Below are 25271 nucleotides of genomic sequence, written 5' to 3' on the forward strand. Positions count from 1 at the left end.
TCAGTACCCCGTGTAAGCTCAGACACAGCAATCAGTACCCCGTGTAAGCTCTGACACAGCAATCAGTACCCAGTGTAAGCTCTGACACAGCAATCAGTACCCAGTGTAAGCTCTGACACAGCAATCAGTACCCCGTGTAAGCTCTGACACAGCAGTCATTACCCTGTGTAAGCTCTGACACAGCAGTCATTACCCTGTGTAAGCTCTGACACAGCAGTCATTAATCCTGTGTGTAAGCACCGACACATTTCATTTACCCCGTGTAAGCGCCAACATAAATGAACACATTGATCATTAACCCTGTGTAAACTCGGTCACCACAGTCATTATCCTGTGTAAGCTCACACACACACACACATTTTTTAACAGAAACAAAATAAACCCTGTGTAAACTCTGACAAAACATTTAATAATCCTATGTAAATTCCAACACATATTGACACAGCGATCATAAACCCATGTAAGCTCCAACACTGAGGTCATTATCCCCATGACACCATGTTTATTAACCCTGTGTAGGACCTGACAGCAGTTACCCTGTGTAAGCTCCAACAACTTAGCTGTGTAAGCTCAGACTAAGCGATCATTAACCTTGTGGAAGCTCTGACACAAGACTACACCATGTTTATTAACCCAGTGTAAGCTCCGAAAACAGCAATTAACCCAGTGTAAGCTCCAACACAAACTGATGGAGCATTTATTAAGCCTGTGTAAGCTCCAACCCAGCAACCACTAACCTTGTGGAAGCTCCGATACAGTAAATATTAACCCTCTGTAAGCCCTGACACAAACGGACACAGGCATCACACAGCGTTTAGACTCAGGGCCTTGTTAAGCAGAAGGGAGTGCAGGAAGAGAAGTAACAGTGAAGAGGGTTTAGCGCTATCAAATGAGTTTGAGCGTTTCAATTCAAAGTATTAAACCCAAATCAAAACATTTAATATATTACAAATTACCAGTTCCTAGATGTGATGGCTGCAGAACGAGGGACTTCCCTGCTGTCACAATACACTGATCAGTGTTGCAGGCTATAGCCTGCAGCACTGATGGAGTGGGGAAAATCCGACAGGACGGTCATACAGAAGGGGAACGGTAGATTGACTTCTGTACAACCCCCGGTCAGTGGCGATACATGGATCTAAATTTGTCTGGTCTCTGCTGAACTGATCAAATGTCGATCCATGTACTGGATGGCCAGCTTTAGCTTCAATTAGTTAGTGTATTTAAATCTGCTAATCCATCTTACACTTGACTGACAATGCTGCTGACTAAAGGTTCCCCCTGTGCTCCTTCATCCATAGTGGGAGGCACTCTAATACAGCAGGTGTTTAACCAGATTCCCAGGTGAACACAGAGAGAAAATAGAAAACGAATGCAGCCACCACATCTAACGATTGGGAAGCTGCAATATATTCCATTTTTGGTTTTAGGTTTCATACAGCTTTAACCACTTGCCAACTGCCGTCAGTATATTTACTGCGGCAGTCAGCCCCTCACAGGTAAAGCGACGTGAGGGTCTAGGGGGGCGCGCTCCCGCGCGCTCACGAACCCCCCCCCGCGCGCATGTGCCCGGCGGACCCAATGTCCGCCGTTCACTTGCGATCGTCCGTTAGAGGGGGAGAAAGGCAGGCGGCTAATGTAAACAAGCCGCCTGTAATTCTCCCCGGTGTATGAATGATGATCATACAGTTCTACTATGTAGGACCGTTGATCACTGTTCCTACACCTCAGGCCACAACCAATCACAGCTAGAATCACGCCCCTAGGGACACACATAACCCCTCCCTCTCAAAAAAGTTAACCCCTTCACTGCCAGTGTAATTTTACAGTAACAGTGCATATGTATAGCACTGATTACTGTAGTAATGTCACTGGTAACCCCAAAAGTGTCAAAAAAGTCAGTCAAGGGTCCGATCTGTCCGCCGCAAAGTCGCAGTACCGCAAAAAAAAAAAAAAAAAAAAAAAAGACAAAAATATTTCCCTTAGTTAGTAAACGCAATAACTTGTGCAAACCAATCAAAATACGCTTTTTCCGATTTTTTTTTTACCAAACATAGGTAGCAGAAAACAAATCGGCCTAAAATGTTAAAAAAATTTGGATTTTTACATTTTTCGGGGGAATTTCATATAAAAAAATGTGAAAAATATTGTTATTTTTGCAAAATTGACGCTCTTTTTTTGTTTATAGCGCAAAAAGTAAAAAAAATAAATAAAAATCGCACAGGTGATCAAATACCACCAAAAGAAAGCTCTGTTTGTGGGAAAAAAAGGACGTCAAATTCGTTTAGGTACAGCGTCGCACGACCGCGTAATTGTCCGTTAAACGCGGTGCCGAATGGCAAAATAGGTCCTGGTCAGGAAGGGGGTAAAATCTTCTGGGGCTTAAGTGGTTAAGGTCATGTGTCAGCGGGCTTTTGTTCAAGTCTGGATGTCATTCTCACTCCACACAAGTCTATGGGAATGCAAAAGTGAATTAAAGCAGGTCAGAAGAAAGTTACCTGCAGGTAAGAGTGAGACCATCATCATCATCATCATGTCGTGGTGGAAGAGGCTCCCTTCTCTGAATGGAGACAAAGACTTGGGGAAATCTGACCACTCAGGGCCCCAGAGATGGACAGCCGATTCAACCTATTGGTGTCCATCCAAAATAGACATCCATGTTGGATAGAGTGGTGGGCCTTTAATATAGAGACAACCCGATGACTTCTGGAAGTGTGGCGATAGGATATCACCTCAGCAGCTGGTGAAGCACATCTTCCAAAGACAAGCAGAGCCAAGCTACTCCTAAATTGTTTTTACAAGGCAGATACAGCTCAGGGAGAATTCCAGGAAACCACCAATGCCAAGCTCCGACACATGGCCACCAAACAAAGTCATCTTCAGTAACTAGAAAGGAACTCATCAGACGATATAAGCTGGTTTTATGTCTCACTAACATTACTGTTCACACCTTTCTATCCCAATGACGGGGTCAGGGGTACGGGAAGCAAACCTTGGTAGAGGTAGCCACAATTCTTTGCAAATTCTTGTAAAGATGCAGGTCTGGAATTTCCCATCAGTTTGTCATTGCTGTGGATTTTCCCTGTAACACCAGTTCTGGCATTTGTGCTCTGGTGTCACTAAACCAAAAGCAAAAGAAAAATCACAAAAAAGCAAACAACCTACAGAGGTTCTAACCACCCTGTGAATAGATTTTTGGCTGAAGTTGGGCTTTAAGGCTCCTTTCAAACTTGTGCGACCTGGGACGCATGACAAGTCGTACTCCATGATTTCCAATGAGTACCATTCATATCTGTGCGACTTCAAAGTAGTCCCTTCACTACTTTATACCGACTTTGATGCATTTTGAGGTACATAGACCTCAAAATTACACAGGCATTGCTTCAAGTCTAGTCAAAATCGCATCTTTTAGGTTGCACAAGTGTGAAAGGAGCCTAAAGCTCAACTCAGTTATCCATTGGGCACTTATACCCTCTTCCTAACCAAGACAATTTACAGCGTTCTCACACTCTGAGTGACAACTACCCATCAATGCAGCACTGCACCCATATGACATTTTTTTCCACACAAATAGAGCTTTCTTTTGGTGTTATTATTTACCCTTCTGGCTTTTTTTTATTTTGGCACTAGAAATAAAAAATAAAAAAAATCTGAAAATTTTGTAAAAAAAAAAAAATAAAATAAAAAAAATGCATTTTCTTCTTTTCAGTTATAAAATTTTGCAAATTAGAAATGTTTATTCATAAATTTTTACCAAAATTTGTACTGCTAAATTTTTTGGTAAAAATAACCCAAACCCAAATCAGTGACAGTGTATATTATTTGGTCTTTGTGAAGGTTATAGAGTCTACAAGCTATGGTGCCAATCACTGAAAATTAATCACACCTGATGTACTGACAGCCTATCTCATTTCTTGAGACACTAACAAGCCAGGAAATTACCAATACCCCCTAAATTACCCCTTTTTGAAAAGTAGACAGTTCAAGTTATTTAGTAAGAGGCATGGCAGGCTTTTTGAAGCCATTTCTTCCCACAATTCTTTGCACAAAGTTTTTTTTTTCCCCACAAATTGTTATATTACCAGGTTATTTCTCACACATGGCATAGGCATACTTGCAACACATTCTACTTTTCCTCCTGGGTATGGAGATACCACATGTGTGAGCCTTTTACACAGCCTGGCCACATACAGAGGCCCAACATTCAGGAAGCACTGTCAGGCGTTCTAGGAACATAAAATTATTTTTTGACTACCCATTAAATTTTTAAAGGTCCTGGAGGACCAGGACAATGGAAACACCCACAAACTGACGCTATTTTGGAAAGCAAACACCCCAAAGTATATTCTACGAGGCATAATGAGTCTTTCGAACATGTCATTGTTTTCCGCAAGTTTTTGAAAAATGTGGAAAGAAAACGAAAACGCATCTTTTACACAACATTTTATGGCACTGATGGGCGCTGAGGAGGGTCCACTGATAAGGTGGCATTGATAAGCACTCACTGATGGGCACTAATAGGGCACTTTAGTGGCACTGATGAGCACTTACTGATGGCAGTGTAGGGCACTGATAAGCATGCACCATAGTGCACTGATGAGCACTTTAGTGGCACCGTAGGGCACTGATGAGCAATGCAGTGGCACCAATGAGCACTGTAGTGGCATCGCAAGGCACTGATGAGCACTGTAGTGGCACCGTAGGGCACCAATGAGCACTGTAGTGGCATCGCAAGGCACTGATGAGCACTGTAGTGGCACTCAGGATCGTGCCAACACTCGCTGCTGTGGTGTTTCTGTCCCCACTTCCCCAACCAATACAGCATGCGAGGAGAGGAGGGGAGAGGAGAGAGAAATACTACAGCAGCGCGAGCTGAACGGGGTATTATCCCAAGTTGTTGACAAGTAATCACTTCATAGGACGGAGCGATCACAGCGTAAAGGGCCGCTGTAATTGCCCCTTTATCCCGATCCCTGCCTGTGTATTATGTGCTGCTTTTTACTAAATATCGGTTTGTTCCTTCTCCCAGATTTGCAGAGAGAAGAAACAAACAGATCGTTTCCTCAGTACAGAGCCATGTGTTTGCCAACACAGCCAATCACCAGGTCTCAGTCATGAATCATTGGCTGAAACCTGCTGACACGATCAGCAGATAGCAGGTGCACTGTCAGGCTCCTGCAGACACTCAGTACAGCGGTCTGTACCTACCGTATAGCATGTGCAGTCGTGTCCCCAAAAGTTTACTGTCTGCGTTTGGGGACAGGCACCCGCATGGATGTCAAATAGGGAGCAGCGTCTGTGTTCGTTCGGCCGCTGAGTCCCAATAGATATGAATGGGACTGCCTGGATTTGGAAAACACACGTGCATCCCGTACAGCCAATGATGGCCCTTCACATGGATGTACTCTACGCCTGAGGATGCCTGTGCAAATGAAGATTTGGGGTAAAACAAAATTGAAATACAAAAAAGGAAAAAAAAATATATATAAGAAAATATCTGCCACCCTGCTTTAAGAGGTTTAACATGCCCGTCAGGTTCACTTTAACATTGTGCAAATCAGGTAAGTGCAACGAATGACCCTAGGACTGGGCCGTCAGCTGGTTTCTGGTTGGCCCCTGGAGCAAACAACCCTATTTACAGTACAACCCGTTTGTCACCAACAGCTAAATAGTATTTTCCAGGACCTTTCATCAATAACAGGACCTGGCCGACTGCTATTCTAAACCCAGAAAAGAAAAAAAAACACACTGAAAACCTCCCCGCTCCTGGCAGCCCCCCATAGAGCCCAGAGCGGTAATATTTCTATTTCTCAATAACCGTCCCCGGCCCACCAATTTTCTCATTAATCAGCTCTGGTGTACAAACACCCCACTAGATGGTCAAATGGCCAATCAACGCACACAGTGTCTCCTCCAAAGTGAAAATTGCTTTTCAGAACGCCACTCACAGCAAGCAATGGAGGAAATTGTTTAACAGAATACAGGATCCGGTGACAGGCAATTCCCAGCTTAAAGAAGAATGAGCGCAGATTTCGCATACGATCGCCTCTGAAGTCCTAATAACTGTGAATACACAATCGGAAAACCCTGGAAAATCTCAAATATGCCATAAGAGGTTAAAAAAAAAAAAAAAAAAAAAGGCACAATATGAACAAAATAATGAAAAAATATACAACCCATACTACAAAAGGTTGTGTTCCCATAGCTTTAGGCTAGCCTCACATTACAGCGTGTTGGGAAAGTGCGCAAAACCAAGCGCTTTCCTGAACCCATAGAAATGCAATGCCATTTAGCAGACTCAAAACGTACCATGATTTATTAATGGCACCCCCACACATCTGCAAACATACATTTTCAGGTGTGCCAAACCACATGGTGCTGCAGCACTATTCAGTTTGGTGCGGCGGCACATTTTTGGAACAAAGTTATGGACTTCATTTTCATGTTGCACACATGTAGGGGTAGTCCACTGCTGCCCTACCCAAAACACGCATGCGCTTGGTTGCACCTGTATGGCGTGAACCGAGTCTTACTGCTTTTCTTTTAGGCATCCTTTTAACATGCTGTAACATTTGATATACACCATGGACGCTGATTATTGCGTTAAAGAGGCTGTAAACCCCCCTGTAGTGTTTGTACCTATAGGTAAGCCTTATTATAGGCTTACCTATAGGTACTGTACATATCTCCTAAACTTACAGCGTTTAGGAGATATTTGCTGTATACTGCCCCGATGACGTCATCGGCGCAAGCTGTGCTGTGAATAGACCAGCTCTCTGCTTATTTGTCTTCAAGTTACCTCCCCAACACAAATTTCCAGCTGCTTTTATCTCCTGCGTCGGGGAGCTTGTCAGAAGTTATCATACTGATAACATAGGAACAGAGCAGCAGAAAGACACAGGACTTAGAGCTTTGGACAGAGATAAATAAACACTACAGATATATGTGCCCAGGTCAGATTTCATTAATGGGGATTTACATCCACTTAACATGCGTTATTGATGCGTTATCGTCCTGTTCGATTATGCTTTCCAGATGCCGTCGCGTGTTGGGTTTCTATTGTATGGATTCTCGCACTATCACGGCTAGTGTTTTTTTTAGATGAATCTCAAAAATGTGCTGAAAACTACATTTCCCATGATGCTCCAATAGACTGCAGAGTGCGTGAGCATCATGGGAAATATAGTTCCAAAACATCCGGGATGCCAGGGTTCGCCATCACTGCCCTATAGCCTTTGTCAGAACTAGAGCTGTCCAATCAGTGGGAAGTGTGAGCCTTGTCTCCTGCAAAGAACAACCCCTATGGAAGCAGCGGCCCCTCTGCACAGGTCCAACACCCCTATCTACTAAGTCAGAGCTCTCCAACCTGTAGGAAGTGTGAGCCTCCTCTCCTGCAAAGAACCCCTATGGAAGCAGCGGTCCCTCTGCACAGGTCCAACACCCCTATCTACTAAGTCAGAGCTCTTCAATCAGTGGGAAGTGTGAGCCTTCTCTCCTGCAAAGAACAACCCTTATGGAAGCAGCGGTCCCACTGCACAGGTCTAACACCCAGAGCTCTCCAACCAGTAGGCAGTAAGATATTTGCAGATTACAGCGCTATAGGCCTGATTTAGCAGGGGGCATAATGGACCTCTGCAGAGAGACCCCTGCTTCCAAACAAAGATCTAGGGTCCTTCCTTGCAGCATGCTGGCAGGAGACAGGCTTTTCTACTCAACAGCTGCAGCTGCTTTCTAAAGAAAAAACAAGACTTGGCACATCTTTTAACTTTGATGCACCTGAAATTAGGGTTGCACCAAGAGTTTTTTTTTATTGGTGAGGAAAAAAAAAAAAAAAAAACACCAACCACGATTTTTTTTTTAATCGGTGAGTACGAGTACCAATAATTTGCAGTGTGATTTGCCTCCATACAAAAATGAATGGGCTCAAATCACACTGCAAAGAATCACATGCAATTTGAACAGGAGAGCAGTGCAATCCCAGCTTGCATCGTATGCGGTTTACCATACCGCATCCTGGGGTCACACGGAAGCGGTGGGGGAAACTGCATGCGATTCAAGAATCGCACCTCATTCCTCTTCAAATCACATGCAATTCTTTGCAGTGCAATCTGAGCCCATTCATTTTGTATAGGCTCAAATTGCACTGCAAAGGTATCAGTTTTGGGTATTGAAGCATTTGCATGAACACGAGTGCAAATACTTGTTATCAGCATAGATACCGATACCGGTGCAACCCTACCTGAAAGGTTCAGTTGGATGTGAATTATATATCACTTTGAGGTAGACTGACTTTTACCAACATAGCAAGGGGCGTTTGACCTCTGGAGAGAGACTCCTGCTTCCAAACAACAAGGGTTCTTCCTTGCAGCATGCTGGCATGGGACAGGATCTTCTACCCAGCAGCTGTGTCTGCTTTATAAAGAAGACAAACTAGTCTTTAGCAGACATTTTACTCTGATGCACCGGATACATGAAGTACATCCCTTGGGGGGGATTGTACTTGGCCTACAATAAATTGCTTTTATCAAAACTTGCATGTCTATAAACATTGTTGATCGCTGTCTACTTTAAGCCCACTTCTCCAGCTATTGGCCGGTTGAGAAAATCGAAGGTCTGAATGTGATAGTGCCATAAAACTTAAACGCACGGAGGGAGGCTGGTTTTCATTGCGTCTCCTCCGCTCTCCCATTGATTAGAATGCCCATCCACTTTCATCTGCTGCAGCATCAACTTCCCACAGCTCCACGACTGCAATGTGCCTGGAATCTAATAAGTCACTGCAGTACTACAGCGTGTACTAATAAGCCTGAGGAGCCCTCGGGTCCGCTCATACTGAAGGAGGACAACCGGAGTGAACAGTAGAGGGATCGCACACTATGGGGGGTGGGGGGGTGGTAAATACAGGAACCTAAAGTTATAAAAGGACACCGACGACTGGAAAAACATAATTAAAGTGATTCAAAGACAATGATTCCCTGCCAAGGAGCCCCCCCCCCCCACCTCCAATTAAAAAAGCAACGTCTACCCCGTTTTAAATCTAGACTCCAGTCAAAACATTTTTCATTTAAATTTATTTCTTAATAGCCACAGAGGATATAAATCCACTCTGTGTACACAATCATATTTGCAAACACAGATATTACCATGTAAAAGTGGTGGTGACATCACTGTGCTGTACAGAGTCTGTGCAGAGAGCAGAGCTGTGGGAGGAGCCAAGCAGGTCCACCCAAAACAGGCCGCCTCCCCTTACTTGGCTCATGTTTTCTCTGTGTGTATTATGGACAGCCCGTCTCTCTCTCAACCGTTTTTGACCAAAGGGACCCTTGAAACCGTTGTCAGGCCTTTGCGGACTCTTGCAAAAATGGATTCATTTGCAGTCAGTGGGAAGAAATGTTCCTTACATTGGAGGTCAGTGGGAAGAATGCCCCTTACATTGGTGATCAGTGAGAAGAATGCCCCTTACATTGGTGATCAGTGAGAAGAATGCTCCTTACATTGGTGGTCAGTGGGAAGAATGCCCCTTACATTGGTGGTCAGTGGGAAGAATGTCCCTTACATTGGTGATCAGTGGGAAGAATGCCCCTTACATTGGTGATCAGTGGGAAGAATGCCCCTTACATTGGTGGTCACTGGGAAGAATGCCCCTTACATTGGTGGTCAGTGGGAAGAATGCTCCTTACATTGGTGATCAGTGGGAAGAATGCTCCTTACATTGGTGGTCAGTGGGAAGAATGCCCCTTACATTGGTGATCAGTGAGAAGAATGCTCCTTACATTGGTGGTCAGTGAGAAGAATGCCCCTTACATTGGTGGTCAGTGGGAAGAATGTTCCTTACATTGGTGGTCAGTGGGAAGAATGCCCCTTACATTGGTGATCAGTGGGAAGAATGCTCCTTACATTGGTGGTCAGTGGGAAGAATGCCCCTTACATTGGTGATCAGTGAGAAGAATGCTCCTTACATTGGTGGTCAGTGAGAAGAATGCCCCTTACATTGGTGGTCAGTGGGAAGAATGTTCCTTACATTGGTGGTCAGTGGGAAGAATGCCCCTTACATTGGTGATCAGTGGGAAGAATGCCCCTTACATTGGTGGTCACTGGGAAGAATGCCCCTTACATTGGTGGTCAGTGGGAAGAATGCCTCTTACATTGGTGGTCAGTGGGAAGAATGCTCCTTACATTGGTGGTCAGTGAGAAGAATGCTCCTTACATTGGTGATCAGTGGGAAGAATGCCCCTTACATTGGTGATCAGTGGGAAGAATGTCCCTTACATTGGTGGTCAGTGGGAAGAATGTCCCTTAAATTGGTGGTCAGTGGGAAGAATGCTCCTTACATTGGTGATCAGTGGGAAGAATGCCCCTTACATTGGTGGTCAGTGGGAAGAATATTCCTTACATTGGAGGTCGGTGGGAAGAATGCCCCTTACATTGGTGGTCACTGGGAAGAATGTCCCTTACATTGGTGATCGGTGGGAAGAATGCTCCTTACATAGGTGGTCAGTGAGAAGAATGCAACCTTTAGGCTAGGTTCATACTAATGCAGCTGCAACTTGATATGATTTTCAGGGCGATTTTGTAGTGCGTTTTTCATGCAGATGCGTTTTTTTGTAAGAGAAGGAGGCTATACAAAAAAACTGCCAAAAAAATGCCTTTTTGGTGCATTTCCATTGAAGTCTATGGAGCACAAAACTGCACTGCATCACACCAAAGTAGCACCTGTACCTTCCCCAGTCATATCACAGTTGTGTTGCATTGACATGAGTGGGCACCATTGAAATCAATGCGATTTTAATTGTCATTGAATTCTGTGCGAACCGAGTCACTTCTGGAATTGCACCGGTGTGAACCCCGCCGTACAATGATGGTAAAAATCGCCATCTCTACAGACACCAAAGAGATCATTGACTTCATGCAACTAACTCTACCAAGTGGCACCGACCCCAGAAGACCCCATCCGATGGGAAGTCAATCAGCCACAGCTAAAAAACTCCCAACAACCTCTAGAACAGGGTTCCTCCAGAGGAGGCTCGGGGTTCCTGGAGCAACAAGCAATTTCGGCCTCTCAAATAAGTTCCCTCTGACACCATTCATCTTTTTAGCGATCTGTAAGGTGGGAATTCTTCCTAATGACCACACATGTAAGGAATATTCCTCCCACTGACCATCACACTAATGCAGGGATCCTCAAACTACGGCCCTCCAGCTGTTGCGGAACTACACATCCCATGAGGCATTGTAAAACTCTGACATTCACAGACATGACTAGACATGATGGGAATTGTAGTTCCTGAACAACTGGAGGGCCATAGTTTGAAGACGCCTGCACTAATGTATTTTGAGTTATAGATCTACTCATTTTTAGCAGGGGTGCCCTGAGACCAAAAATTATTTCAAGGGTTCCTCTGTGTTGAAAATCTGGTCTAGGGTAGGGTGTCTGCTGCTTTTAGAAAATATACCCTCACCGGCCACTTGATTATTAGGTACACCTTGCTAGTACCGGGTTGGACCCCCTTTTACCTTCATTCTTCGTGGCATAGATTCAACAAGGTGTTGGAAACATTCCTCAGAGATTTTGGTCCATATTGACATGGATATCATCACACAGTTGCTGCAGATTTGTCGGCTGCACACCCATGATGCCAATCTTCCACCACATCCCAAAGGTGCTCTATTGGATGAGATGTGGTGAGTGTGGAGGCCATTGAAGTACAGTGATCTCATTATCACGGTGAAGAAACCAGTGGTGAGATGATTGGAGCTTTGTGACATGGTGCATTATCCTGCTGGAAGGAGCCATCAGAAGATGGGTACAGTGTAGTCATAAAGGGATGGACATGGTCAGCAACAATACTCAGGTAGGCCGTGGCTTTTAAAACGATGCTCAATGGTACTAAGTGGTCCAAAGTGTGTCAAGAAAATATCTGAAGAAACAAAAAGGACAGAGTGCACAACCGCCCTAGCTAGTGATGCACCGAAATGAAATGCTTGGCCGAAGGCCGAATACCGAACGCGGTGTTTCACATTTTTTCCATTTATTTTGCCAATTTTTTCACCATTACAATAATTAAATGGTAAAAATTGTATTGTTTTCTATGTGTCATGTTCACACCAGAGCACTGTATCGGTGTTCCAGAGATGTGTGATTTTATGCAGACGTTTGCATACAAGAACACACATAAATGTGCATAAAGGCAACAAACCTCTTGCCTACAACAGTTGAGTCTTAGGAAAAATACCTTTTAAAAAAAAAAAAAAAAACACACATGTATAAAAATGCATAGAAGTGCCCATAGCAATACACATAAATGTGCGGAAATGTAATGAAATGCAGGTGCATTTGTGTTGTCCTCGGTTAATGTAATGGGCCCTGAGCCTAGATTAACATTGATGCAGTCTGGGATTTGCAGTGATTTCTGTGCACTTAGTATTAGTAGTTCCCCACACTGCTTTACAATCACACTCCAGTCAGTGACTGTCTATGCTGCCTGGCAGAGGTGCACAAACTGCACAAATCCCAAAAATGGCTGGGCATAATGGCAAATTATTTGGCAGATAAGACATAACAGGAAAATGAATAATAGGTGTCATCATAGTATGAACCGCTATTGAGTCATCATAAAACTAACTCACGTGGTGCCTGAAGCTGCTCCGCCGAGTCCGACTCCGCCGCTCTCGTTCGATGGCTCTGCCTCCGCCCCACAAGCCCGCCCACCCACACTGCTCCAAACCAACTGGCAGCCGCTCGCCTCGGCTCGGCCAGTAGCAGACAGTGTGGGTGACCGTGACAGACAGCAGGAGGAGCCGATGAGACACAGATACGGCGGCCCAGACCAGCCAGAATACACCGTGCACCCACCACGACGATATCGGGCCATGTTAATAACCGTGATACCGGCAATAAATTTGTTCGGCAAAATTTATTCGGCCTATTTACTTATTCGGCCGAAGACCGAAAGTGCTTTTTTTGGCTATTTTCCGGCCGAATAATTTCGGCCGCCGAACATTCGGTGCAACCCTAGCCCTAGCATAACACCGTTTATTGATGAATTATGAAGCCATAAAGACGGGTACTCACAAGCATAAGAGATATCATGCACAGCAATCAGATCCCCGATGTTCCATGGGCTTAACACTCTCCTCTCCGTTCCGCCGGCTCGGCCGCTCGTCCTGCACAAACCAACCCGTGACATCCGGAGTGAACCTTCCGCCTCGAGGAGACTGTGTAGTGCGCCTGCGCACGGTCCAGCCATTGCCGCACACACACTGCAGGGATGGATCGAGTAGCCGCTCAATAGAGACACCAGTGCGGATACACAGAGGGGAGATCTACAATCGGGTCCACAAGCATGACACCACTATGGTTGCCAAGGACTACGCGTTTCGGAGGCGTGGCCTCCTTCAGGTCTCACCACCCTAAAGAATGCCCTTACACCTATATAGCGATGTGGCGGCTCCTCCCCTTATAAGTTCTTAAAGGGAAATGGCCGCAATAACCCATTATCAAGGGCAATCAGAAGAGAGCAAGTATATGCAACCATAAAAACAGATTCTAACACTAAGTATAAGAAAATGTGAACATATAAAATATTCTTTTGTTGTTCAAGAAAATATTCCCCCCACCATTATACCACCAGCCTGAACCGTTAATACAAGACAGGATGGGTCCATGCTTTCATGTTTTTTATGCCAAATTCTGACCCCACCATCTGAATGTCTCAGCTGAAATCGACACTCCTCAGACCAGGCAACATTTTTCCCAATCTTCTATTGTCCAATTTTGGTGATCCCGTGCGATTTGTAGCCTTAGTTTCCTGATCTTAGCTGACAGGAGTGGCACCCGGTGTGGTCTTCTGCTGCTGTAGCCCTTCTGCTTCACGTCTAGATGTGTTGTGCGTTCAGAGATGGTATTCTACAAACCTTGGTTATAACGAGTGGTTATTGGAGTTCCTGTTCCCTTTCTATCATCTTGAACCAGTCTGTCCATCCTCCTCTGACATCAACAAGGCATTTTCCTCCATGCAACTGCCACTCACTGGATATTTCCTCCTTTTCGGACCATTCTCTGTAAACTCTAGAGATGGTTGTGCGTGAAAGTCCCAGCAGATCAGAAATGTTTTAAATACTCAGGCGCCAACAACCATGCCATGTTTAAAGTCACCTAAATCCCCCTTCTTCCCCATTCTGATGCTTGCTTTGAACTTCAGCAAGTTGTCTCCACCATGTCTAGATGCCTAAACGTAGGACGTTGCTGCCATGTGATTGGCTGAATAGCAATTTGTGTTACCAAGCAATTGAACAGTGTAACTAATAGGTGGCCTGTGAGTGTGTAATGTTTGGGGGCCTTATGTAATCTTCAGGCCTAAAATTATTTTTCAAACTTAACAAAAACCCCCAAAAAACAGAAAAAAAAAAAACAGACACCTAACAGAATGTTTGGCCTAAACCAGGACAAAAAGCACAGCTGCCAACACTCGGCAGCCGTAACCAGAGGAGCCTGAGAGCGTTGATCTGCCTGTGGACACCATGTAGCGTATGTCCGGCTAATCTACAATAAAGGAGAAGTAAAATTACAGCTGCGCTCCCACGTAGATATAAATGGAAATGAAGCGCACAAATGGCATTGAACCAACCCACTGAAGCAGTGCTGTCCAAGTCACAAAACACATGCAGCCCGGATCCTGTTACATGACATCAAACAATAGACGCAGTAAACTTCTCAGCTAGCTCAGGGCCGCCAAAAAGCAGCCAGCGGACACGCAGGCCTCATTGTTCAAGTCAAGCAAGACGCAGAAAGTTAGAAAACGCTGACAGACGGGACGGCGGGCTGATCCCCTATACAGAGAGTACACAGAGTTCAGTCAGTGCGCTCTGCGCTGATCCCCTATACAGAGAGTACACAGAGTTCAGTCAGTGCGCTCTGCGCTGATCCCCTATACAGAGAGTACACAGAGTTCAGTCAGTGCACTCTGCACTGATCCCCTATACAAAGAGTACACAGAGTTCAGTCAGAGCGCACTGCACTGATCCCCTATACAGAGTACACAGAGTTCAGTCAGAGCACACTGCGCTGATCCCCTATACAGAGTACACAGAGTTCAGTCAGAGCGCACTGCGCTGATCCCCTATACAGAGAGTACACAGAGTTCAGTCAGAGCGCACTGCGCTGATCCCCTATACAAAGAGTACACAGAGTTCAGTCAGAGCGCACTGCGCTGATCCCCTATACAAAGAGTACACAGAGTTCAGTCAGAGCGCACTGCACTGATCCCCTATACAGAGTACACAGAGTTCAGTCAGAGCGCACTGCGCTGATCCCCTATACAGAGAGTACACAGAGTTCAGTCAGTGCCCACTGTGCTGATCCCCTATACAGAGTACACAGAGTTCAGTCAGAGCGCACTGCGCTGATCCCCTATACAAAGAGTACACAGAGTTCAGTCAGTGCGCACTGCGCTGATCCCCTATACAGAGAGTACACAGAGTTCAGTCAGTGCGCACTGCGCTGATCCCCTATACAGAGTACAAAGAGTTCAGTCAGAGCACACTGCGCTGATCCCCTATACAGCGAGTACACAGAGTTCAGTCAGAGCGCTGATCCCCTATACAGAGTACACAGAGTTCAGTCAGAGCGCACTGCACTGATCCCCTATACAGAGAGTACACAGAGGTCAGTCAGAGCGCTGATCCCCTATACAGAGTACACAGAGTTCAGTCAGAGCGCACTGCGCTGATCCCCTATACAGAGAGTACACAGAGTTCAGTCAGAGCGCACTGCACTGATCCCCTATACAGAGAGTACACAGAGTTCAGTCAGTGCGCACTGTGCTGATCCCCTATACAGAGAGTACACAGAGTTCAGTCAGAGCGCACTGTGCTGATCCCCTATACAGAGAGTACACAGAGTTCAGTCAGAGCGCACCACATCCATAGTAGGCCTCACAATGTTAGAAGCCACCTGAGGCCTACATGACCAAAATCTTTAGGGAATAGCATCTCTGAATGTTCACAAGTGCGTGAAAGCTGACTGTGGTCGGTTTTTTGGTACTATCACACCCATGAATTTTTATTTGCCTTAGGGCTTGTTTACTTTACACATACAGTGCCCTCTGAAGAGCGAACATGGGTCACTCTGAATACGGTGAGGAGGTATTATATTGCCTCCTTACTGCCTGCTTTAACCCTTTAATTTAAAGCAGGGATCCTTAAACTTATGGCCCTCCAGCTGTTGGGGAAAAAAAGTGCATGAAATACTATGTAGTGGGTGTTCTGCGATTTTAAAAGTCCTGCACCATTCCTTCCACTGACACCAATGATGGGGCACTATTCCTCCCACTGACACCAATCATGGGGCACTATTCCTCCCACTGATACCAATGATGGGGCACTATTCCTCCCACTGATACCAATCATGGGGCACTATTCCTCCCACTGACACCAATCATGGGGCACTATTCCTCCCACTGACACCAATCATGGGGCACTATTCCTCCCACTGATACCAATGATGGGGCACTATTCCTCCCACTGATACCAATGATGGGGCACTATTCCTCCCACTGATACCAATGATGGGGCACTATTCCTCCCACTGACACCAATCATAGGGCACTATACCTCCCACTGACACCAATCATGGGGCACTATACCTCCCACTGACACCAATCATGGGGCACTATACCTCCCACTGACACCAATCATGGGGCACTATACCTCCCACTGACACCAATCATGGGGCACTATACCTCCCACTGACACCAATCATGGGGCACTATACCTCCCACTGACACCAATCATGGGGCACTATACCTCCCACTGACACCAATCATGGGGCACTATACCTCCCACTGACACCAATCATGGGGCACTATTCCTTCCACTGACACCAATCATGGGGCACTATTCCTTCCACTGACACCAATCATGGGGCACTATTCCTCCCACTGATACCAATCATGGGGCACTATTCCTCCCACTGACACCAATCATGGGGCACTATACCTCCCACTGACACCAATCATGGGGCACTATTCCTCCCACTGACACCAATCATGGGGCACTATTCCTCCCACTGACACCAATCATGGGGCACTATACCTCCCACTGACACCAATCATGGGGCACTATACCTCCCACTGACACCAATCATGGGGCACTATACCTCCCACTGACACCAATCATGGGGCACTATACCTCCCACTGACACCAATCATGGGGCACTATACCTCCCACTGACACCAATCATGGGGCACTATACCTCCCACTGACACCAATCATGGGGCACTATACCTCCCACTGACACCAATGATGGGGCACCATTCCTTCCACTGACACCAAGAATGGTGCAATATTCCTTCTACCAATACCAAAGATGGGGTACTATTCTTCCCACTGACACCAATTATTGACCACCAGGGCATTATATTTACTCTGGGGCATTTTCTACACCCAATGGGGTCCGGACCCCCTAAAGTCTGAAGGACAGTAAGCTGGCCCTTGGTTTACAAAGTTTGGAGACCCCTGCATTAAATAATAGCCACAAATGATAGAAATCCACTGTGTGCACCAAAGGCCTTTGCAAACCAAGTTATTACTTTGTAAAAATAGCAGTGACATCATCACTGTGCTGTATTTAGCGGATGCAGAGCTGTGGGAGGGGCCTAGTAGGCCCCACCCTCTCCAGGTTGCCTGCAGAAAACTACAGGAGGGGGTGGAGACAAGACCAGTCACCCTGCACAGGGAGAGAGAGCAGCAGTGAGCGGTCTTTATTACAGGAAGGTCTCCCACTGGATTACTGCACATATCTGGGAGAAATACACAAATCACACCAGAATTCTGGAAATAATAAACATGATGAGTGAATTTAGACAATAATTGCGCAAAAGAAAAAAAACATAAAACAACAACAACTTGCACCCCCCCCCCCACCCCCCTTGCATCAAGCTGGACCTGACCCTTCACTTCCTGGCCTCACCATTTCAGCAGAACTTCCCATCCATTCCTGGAAATGCGGCGGCCTGCACACCACGCTGTACACCACAACCGGCTCAGACCTGACGGGTCGCATGAGAGATGCTGCACACATCTCCAACCTCAGGCTGAGTCACCAGATCAGAGAAAACCTCCAACTGCCAAGTGAAACCTGCGGCAGATCAATGAACACGGCGCAGCGCTGGAATCAACTTGTTTACATCTCCGGGTGACGTCAGCGGCAGAGTCAGAACTGGATGGGCTCGGTGTCAGCGGGCGGCATCACACGTATCCGCTGCTCCCATATCCCCGCACTGGGCTGCCTGTTGCTAGGCAACAACAAACTATCCCAACTTTCCAAACTCATCCTGCCTTTTTTCTTTTTTCTGACTTGCAGTTAAAGAGACATAAGTGAAGAGTTCAGTGCGGCTCTGCGGAGTGCAATCTAGAGGTAGAAGATCGCAGCGCGAAGCAAGGTTTTAGGGCGCACCGACATCTCTGCAGTGCATTTAGCGCACACATGTCAATCTGCACATTTGAATAGGTTGTGTAACGCGCATGCACACAGGCGGATCCGCCCGTACAGCATAAAATACCCGCTTCTACAGGAGCCTGGGAGGTGTGGGTGCAGCGTAATGCCTGCTGCCAGCAGCAAGTCAACAACAGGCTGAAATACATGGCAGCCATGTGTTGTTCTGAGCAGTATCTGCATTTGAACTAGTTCACACGTGCGACTAACATAGCCGCTCTTGTGAAAAGCGATCTGCAGTGGATCACTTTTCAAAGGGAGTTTGACACATTAGGTGACGAGGACTCTCAAAAAGCTGCTGTACTACGCCACAACTGGGTGCACTGAAAAGGTCCCTTCGGTGGCAGTACTGCCTATATGTGTGTGTATATATATATATATATATATATATACACACACACACACACACACACACACACACATACATACATACATACATACATACATATATATACATATATACACACACACACGTCCCTCTCAAAAAATTAGCATATTGTGATAAAGTTCATTATTTTCTGTAATGTACTGATAAACATTAGACTTTCATATATTTTAGATTCATTACACACAACTGAAGTAGTGCAAGCCTTTTATTGTTTTAATATTGATGATTTTGGCATACAGCTCATGAAAACCCAAAATTCCTATCTCAAAAAATTAGCATATCATGAAAAGGTTCTCTAAACAAGCTATTAACCTAATCATCTGAATCAACTAATTAACTCTAAACACCTGCAAAAGATTCCTGAGGCTTTTAAAACTCCCAGCCTGGTTCATTACTCAAAACCACAATCATGGGTAAGACTGCCGACCTGACTGCTGTCCAGAAGGCCATCATTGACACCCTCAAGCAAGAGGGTAAGACACAGAAAGAAATTTCTGAATGAATAGGCTGTTCCCAGAGTGCTGTATCAAGGCACCTCAGTGGGAAGTTTGTGGGAAGGAAAAAGTGTGGCAGAAAACGCTGCACAACGAGAAGAGGTGACCGGACCCTGAGGAAGATTGTGGAGAAGGACCGATTCCAGACCTTGGGGGACCTGCGGAAGCAGTGGACTGAGTCTGGAGTAGAAACATCTAGAGCCACCGTGTACAGGCGTGCGCAGGAAATGGGCTACAGGTGCCGCATTCCCCAGGTCAAGCCACTTTTGAACCAGAAACAGCGGCAGAAGCGCCTGACCTGGGCTACAGAGAAGCAGCACTGGACTGTTGCTCAGTGGTCCAAAGTACTTTTTTCGGATGAAAGCAAATTTTGCATGTCATTCGGAAATCAAGGTGCCAGAGTCTGGAGGAAGACTGGGGAGAGGGAAATGCCAAAATGCCTGAAGTCCAGTGTCAAGTACCCACAGTCAGTGATGGTCTGGGGTGCCATGTCAGCTGCTGGTGTTGGTCCACTGTGTTTTATCAAGGGTAGGGTCAATGCAGCTAGCTGATTTTGGAGCACTTCATGCTTCCATCTGCTGAAAAGATTTATGGAGATGAAGATTTCATTTTTCAGCACGACCTGGCACCTGCTCACAGTGCCAAAACCACTGGTAAATGGTTTACTGACCATGGTATTACTGTGCTCAATTGGCCTGCCAACTCTCCTGACCTGAACCCCATAGAGAATCTGTGGGATGTTGTGAAGAGAAAGTTGAGAGACGCAAGACCCAACACTCTGGATGAGCTCAAGGCCGCCATCGAAGCATCCTGGGCCTCCATAACACCTCAGCAGTGCCACAGGCTGATTGCCTCCATGCCACACCGCATTGAAGCAGTCATTTCTGCAAAAGGATTCCCGACCAAGTATTGAGTGCATAACTGAACATAATTATTTGAAGGTTGACTTTTTTGTATTAAAAACACTTTTTTTTTTTATTGGTCGGATGAAATATGCTAATTTTTTGAGATAGGAATTTTGGTTTTTCATGAGCTGTATGCCAAAATCATCAATATTAAAACAATAAAAGGTTTGCACTACTTCAGTTGTGTGTAATGAATCTAAAATATATGAAAGTCTAATGTTTATCAGTACATTACAGAAAATAATGAACTTTATCACAATATGCTAATTTTTTGAGAGGGACATAGATATATATATATATATATATATATATATATATATATATATATATATATATATATATATATATATATATATATATATATATATCTATCAGGCAGTACTGCCACCAAACAGGCACATCATACATAATATATATATCTGTGTATATATGTATGTATGATGTGCCTGCTCAGTGGCAGTACTGCCCAAAATATGATGTGGCTGTGCACTGTTCTGAGCAGTACCTGCGTTTGGGATCATTCACATGTGCAGGTTAACAGCCGCTCCTCTGAAAAGGAATCTGTGGCAGAACACTTTTCAGAAGGCATTGATGGGACCCTGCAAAATGCCGCACCACAACTGTGTGCACTGAATAGGTGGTGTTTGGTGGCAGTACTGCCGTAAATGAGTAGGGGCTGTTCAGAGGGGTACCTGCATTTGCTTTTCAGAGGAGCGCCTGTGTTAGCCGCATGCATGAATGAGCCCAAAAACGCAGGAACTGCTTGGAACAGCACGACCCAGCAGGTATTTCCAGGCCCTACTGCCACCTATTCAGTGCACACAGTTGTGGTGCGGCATTTTGAGGGTTCTAGTCATCACCTGTCAAATGCCCTCTGAAAAGCGATCCATTACAGATTGCTTTTCAGAGGAGTGGCCCTGCTAGCCATATGTGTGAATGAGCCAGAACTGTGATGGATCACTTTTCAGAGGGCACGTGCCTAGGAAACTCAAAACGCCACATGTGTGAATGAGCCAGAACTGCGATGGATCACTTTTCAGAGGGCACGTGCCTAGGAAACTCAAAACGCCACATGTGTGAATGAGCCAGAACTGCGATGGATCACTTTTCAGAGGGCACGTGCCTAGGAAACTCAGCACCAGTGCAGTGCAACCATGTGCACTGACTGTGTAACATTTAACGGCAGTACCCCGTGCTGAATGCGACATGTAATATAAGTTTTGTTGCAGCCACCAAGCAAAGCATCACCGACGTGGCATGGGTACAGCCATAGGTGGCTCTACTGCTTTGCTATGGTGGGCGGTAAAACTGTAGTTGAACCATTTGCATTTACTACTGGTGTGAATGAGCCCTATAGGGCTGCACATGCTCAGGGGCAAAGGCATTCAGTGCATGCAGCCCTAAACAGTGACCAGTTGCAGCATATTCCAGCCTGGCATAGAGTTATGTGCTGCACCTGTACCAACCAGGAGCCCAAAAATGCCACCATTGTCACCAAACCATCCCGTGTGCAGAAGCTCACAAAGATGCATGGAGCAATTCTGGCAGTACTCTGCGCCATGCTGAAAACACGGGTGTGACGCCAGGCTGCACCGGAGTGCCTTTAGAACAAATGACAATGCAGCGCGCTGACATTTATTGCGGAAACATGTGTTTTACTGCAGCGCAATAACGTGAATCTGGCTGAGGGATACACCAGAAATCTTCCATTGATTTTTTTGAACGGGAACGAGCCTTTCCCTGGGCATGGGCCAAACCTCTCCGCAGTGTGCCGCTCCCAGGACAGGGAGGTATAAAGGGCACCGGTCATGGAGCCGCAATCAGAAGAGGACATTCTTCCTTTCCTGAGCAGCGTGCTAATTTTAGCGACAATATGAATAACGTCACCGCAACAGAACCCAGCCTGGAGGTCTGAAGGGTCTCCGACAGTCTCCGGTGACACAGCCGACCCACAAATATATCTATACTATATTGTCAAAAGTATTGGGACACCTGCCTTTACACGCACATGAACTTTAATGGCACCCCAGTCTTTGTCCGTAGGGTTCAATATTGAGTTTGCCCACCCTTTGCAGCTATAACAGCTTCAACTCTTCTGGGAAGGCTGTCCACAGAATGTTTGACCATTCTTTCAGAAGCGCATTTGTGAGGTCAGGCACTGATGTTGGCCTGGCTCACAATCTGTGCTCGAATTCATCCCAAAGGTGTTCTATCGGGTTAAGGTCAGGACTCTGCAGGCCAGTCAAGTTCCTCCACCCCAAACTCGCTCATCCATGTCTTTATGGATCTTTGTGCACTGGTCCAAATCATTTGGTGGAGGGGGGATTATAGTGTGGGTTTTTTTTTCAGGGGGTTGGGCTTGGCCCCTTCCATTCAGTAAAGGGAGCTCCTAAGTCGGCAGCATACCAAGACATTTTGGATAATTTCATGCTCGCAACTTTGTGGGAACAGTTTGGGGATGGCCCCTTCCTGTTCAAACATGACTGCGCACCAGAGAACAAAGCAAGGTCCATAAAGTCATGAATGAGCGAGCTTAGTGTGGAGGAACTTGACTGGCCTGCACAGAGTCCTAATCTCAACCCGATAGAACATCTTTGGGATGTATTAGAACAGAGACTGCAAGCCAGGCCTTCTCGTCCACATCAGTGCCTGACCTCACAAATGCGCTTCTGAAAAGAATGGTCAAACATTCCCATAGACACACTCCTAAACCTTGTGGACAGCCTTCCCAGAAGAGTTGAAGCGGTTATAGCTGCAAAGGGTGGGCCAACTCAATATTGCACCCTACGGACTAAGACTGGAATGCCATTAAAGTTCATGTGCGTGTAAAGGCAGGCGTCCCAATACTTTTGACAAAATATATATTACATACACACTATATACATCACTGAATCGCCATCACAGTAATGTGAGCCATGACTGCACCTCACATAGGAGGTGATTATATAGCATAGAACCGACTACTGTAACCAACCAGATTGCAAAACACAGGGTCCGATTCACTGAATCTGGAGCAAACATGGCGCTGTGACCCCCAGCAGCTGATTAGCCATCACCCATTCTCTATACATCCTGGAATGTATCTTGCTCTATGGGGGGCACCGCCACTTGTCTTATGCAGATCATGAATATAGCCAAAGGAGTGCAGACGGTGGGGCTAGAGGTGGCCAACTTACTTATAGTGTGGCCCCTAACACCACTAAAGGGCCACAAATAACATATAATGATAAAGAATAGATACGGCCAGAGGCTGTGGCCGGTCAGAGACTTTTTTTTTTTTTTTCTCAACTTTATCAAAATATCCTAAAGTGACATTTCATTTGTTTTTCTTAATTAAACAATAACAGGTTGCAATATGGCGTACTACAGCACAACACGCTGCGCTCAGAAACAGCGCTACATACTACTACTCCACGGTTTTCAGTCCACATCAGTGTGGCGAAGTGCTGGGATCTAAACTCACAGAATTTCAGGCCAACTACAATTTATATAGAAACTGATAACTTAATATAAAACCCCCCCCCCCTCCCCCCTCCCCCCTCCCCCCCAGAGGCCCGATGTTGGATTCGGCAGTCCATACACACCACACAGTACATGATAACTAGAGAAGACAGCGGCCATCAAACTGAAGGTTAAAAGAAAAAGAAGCCATAATAAGGAGGAATGCTGGGATTCCCGCAGCTACAGCAAACAAAAGCTACCAGGAAACACTTGAAGACCCCCCCCCCCCCCCCCAACCATAGGGCTTTGAAGTCAAGTAATCAGGTGGAGCAGAACAGCAAATCACAAGTGAACTTCCTATAAACAAGTTTATCTGACACTCCAAACTCATTCATTCCTCATCCAAAAAAACCCTCCATACATGTTTAACCCCCGGCGTTCCCGGCCGCGCTCAAACAGGTTGAAGAGGGGGGGGGGGGGAAGAGACAAAAGAACTGCAAGTGGGCTGAATGAGAAGAGCGTCGGCTTGTGTTTTCAGGAAGCCTCGGCTTGTTTGAATGTCATTTATGAGATTAGTGGAGGGGGGGGGGGGGGACGCGGGGAAGCAAGGGGTTGGAGAGAAGCCGAGAGCGAGGATTGGGGGACGAGGGGTTGGGGCGACGCGGGGAAGCGAGGGGTTGGAGAGGTTGGGGGGGGGGGGCGGGAGGGACGCGGGCAAGTGAGGGGTTGGAGGGACGCAGGCAAGTGAGGGGTTGGAGGGACGCAGGCAAGTGAGGGGTTGGAGGGACGCAGGCAAGTGAGGGGTTGGAGGGACGCAGGCAAGCGAGGGGTTGGAGGGACGCAGGCAAGCGAGGATTGGGAGACGAAGGGTTGGAGGGACGCGGGGAGCAAGGATTGGGAGGACGCGGGGTTGGAGGGACGCGGGGTTGGAGGATTGGGAGACTCGGGTTGGAGGGACGCGGGCAAGCGAGGGGTTGGAGGGACGCGGGGTTGGAGGGACGCGGGGAGCGAGCATTGGGAGACGCGGGGGTTGGAGGGACGCGGGGGTTGGAGGGACGCGGGGGTTGGAGGGACGCGGGGGTTGGAGGGGTTGGGGGGACGCGGGCAAGCAAGGGGTTGGAGACGCAGGGTTGGAGGGACGCGGGCAAGCGAGGGGTTGGAGACGCGGGGTTGGAGGGACGCGGGAATGAGGATTGGGAGACGCGGGGTTGGAGGGATGCGGGGAAGCGAGGGGTTGGAGAGGTTGGGGGGGCGGGAGGGACGCCGGCAGCGAGGATTGGGGAAGCGAGGGGTTGGAGGGAAGCGGGCAAGTGAGGGGTTGGAGGGACGCGGGCAAGCGAGAATTGGGAGACGCAGGGTTGGAGGGACGCGGGGAGCGAGGGGTTGAAGGGACGCGGGGAGCGAGGGGTTGAAGGGACGCGGGGAAACGAGGATTGGGGGGACGCGGGGAAACGAGGATTGGGGGGACGCGGGGAAACGAGGATTGGGGGGACGCGGGGAAACGAGGATTGGGGGGACGCGGGGAAACGAGGATTGGGGGGACGCGGGGA

General features: G+C 46.7%; 1 protein-coding gene across 2 annotated transcripts in view; it reads right to left on the minus strand.

Moving 5' to 3' along the window:
- ZHX2 (zinc fingers and homeoboxes 2) overlaps nucleotides 1-25271 on the minus strand; it is a 112081-nt gene that overhangs the window by 69748 nt on the left and 17062 nt on the right. The window contains exon 1 of one of the 2 annotated variants that reach the window (XM_082258225.1): nucleotides 17969-18022. The exons of the other annotated variant lie outside the window; for it this stretch is intronic. The gene's annotated coding sequence lies outside the window, so the exon portion shown is untranslated. Of the gene's footprint in view, nucleotides 1-17968; nucleotides 18023-25271 lie in introns of those variants that run through there. 2 annotated transcript variants of the gene reach the window in all.

This window comes from Pelophylax lessonae (assembly GCF_965119305.1).
Source record: "Pelophylax lessonae genome assembly, chromosome: 5".
In the NCBI taxonomy this organism is placed as follows: Eukaryota; Metazoa; Chordata; class Amphibia; order Anura; family Ranidae; genus Pelophylax; species Pelophylax lessonae.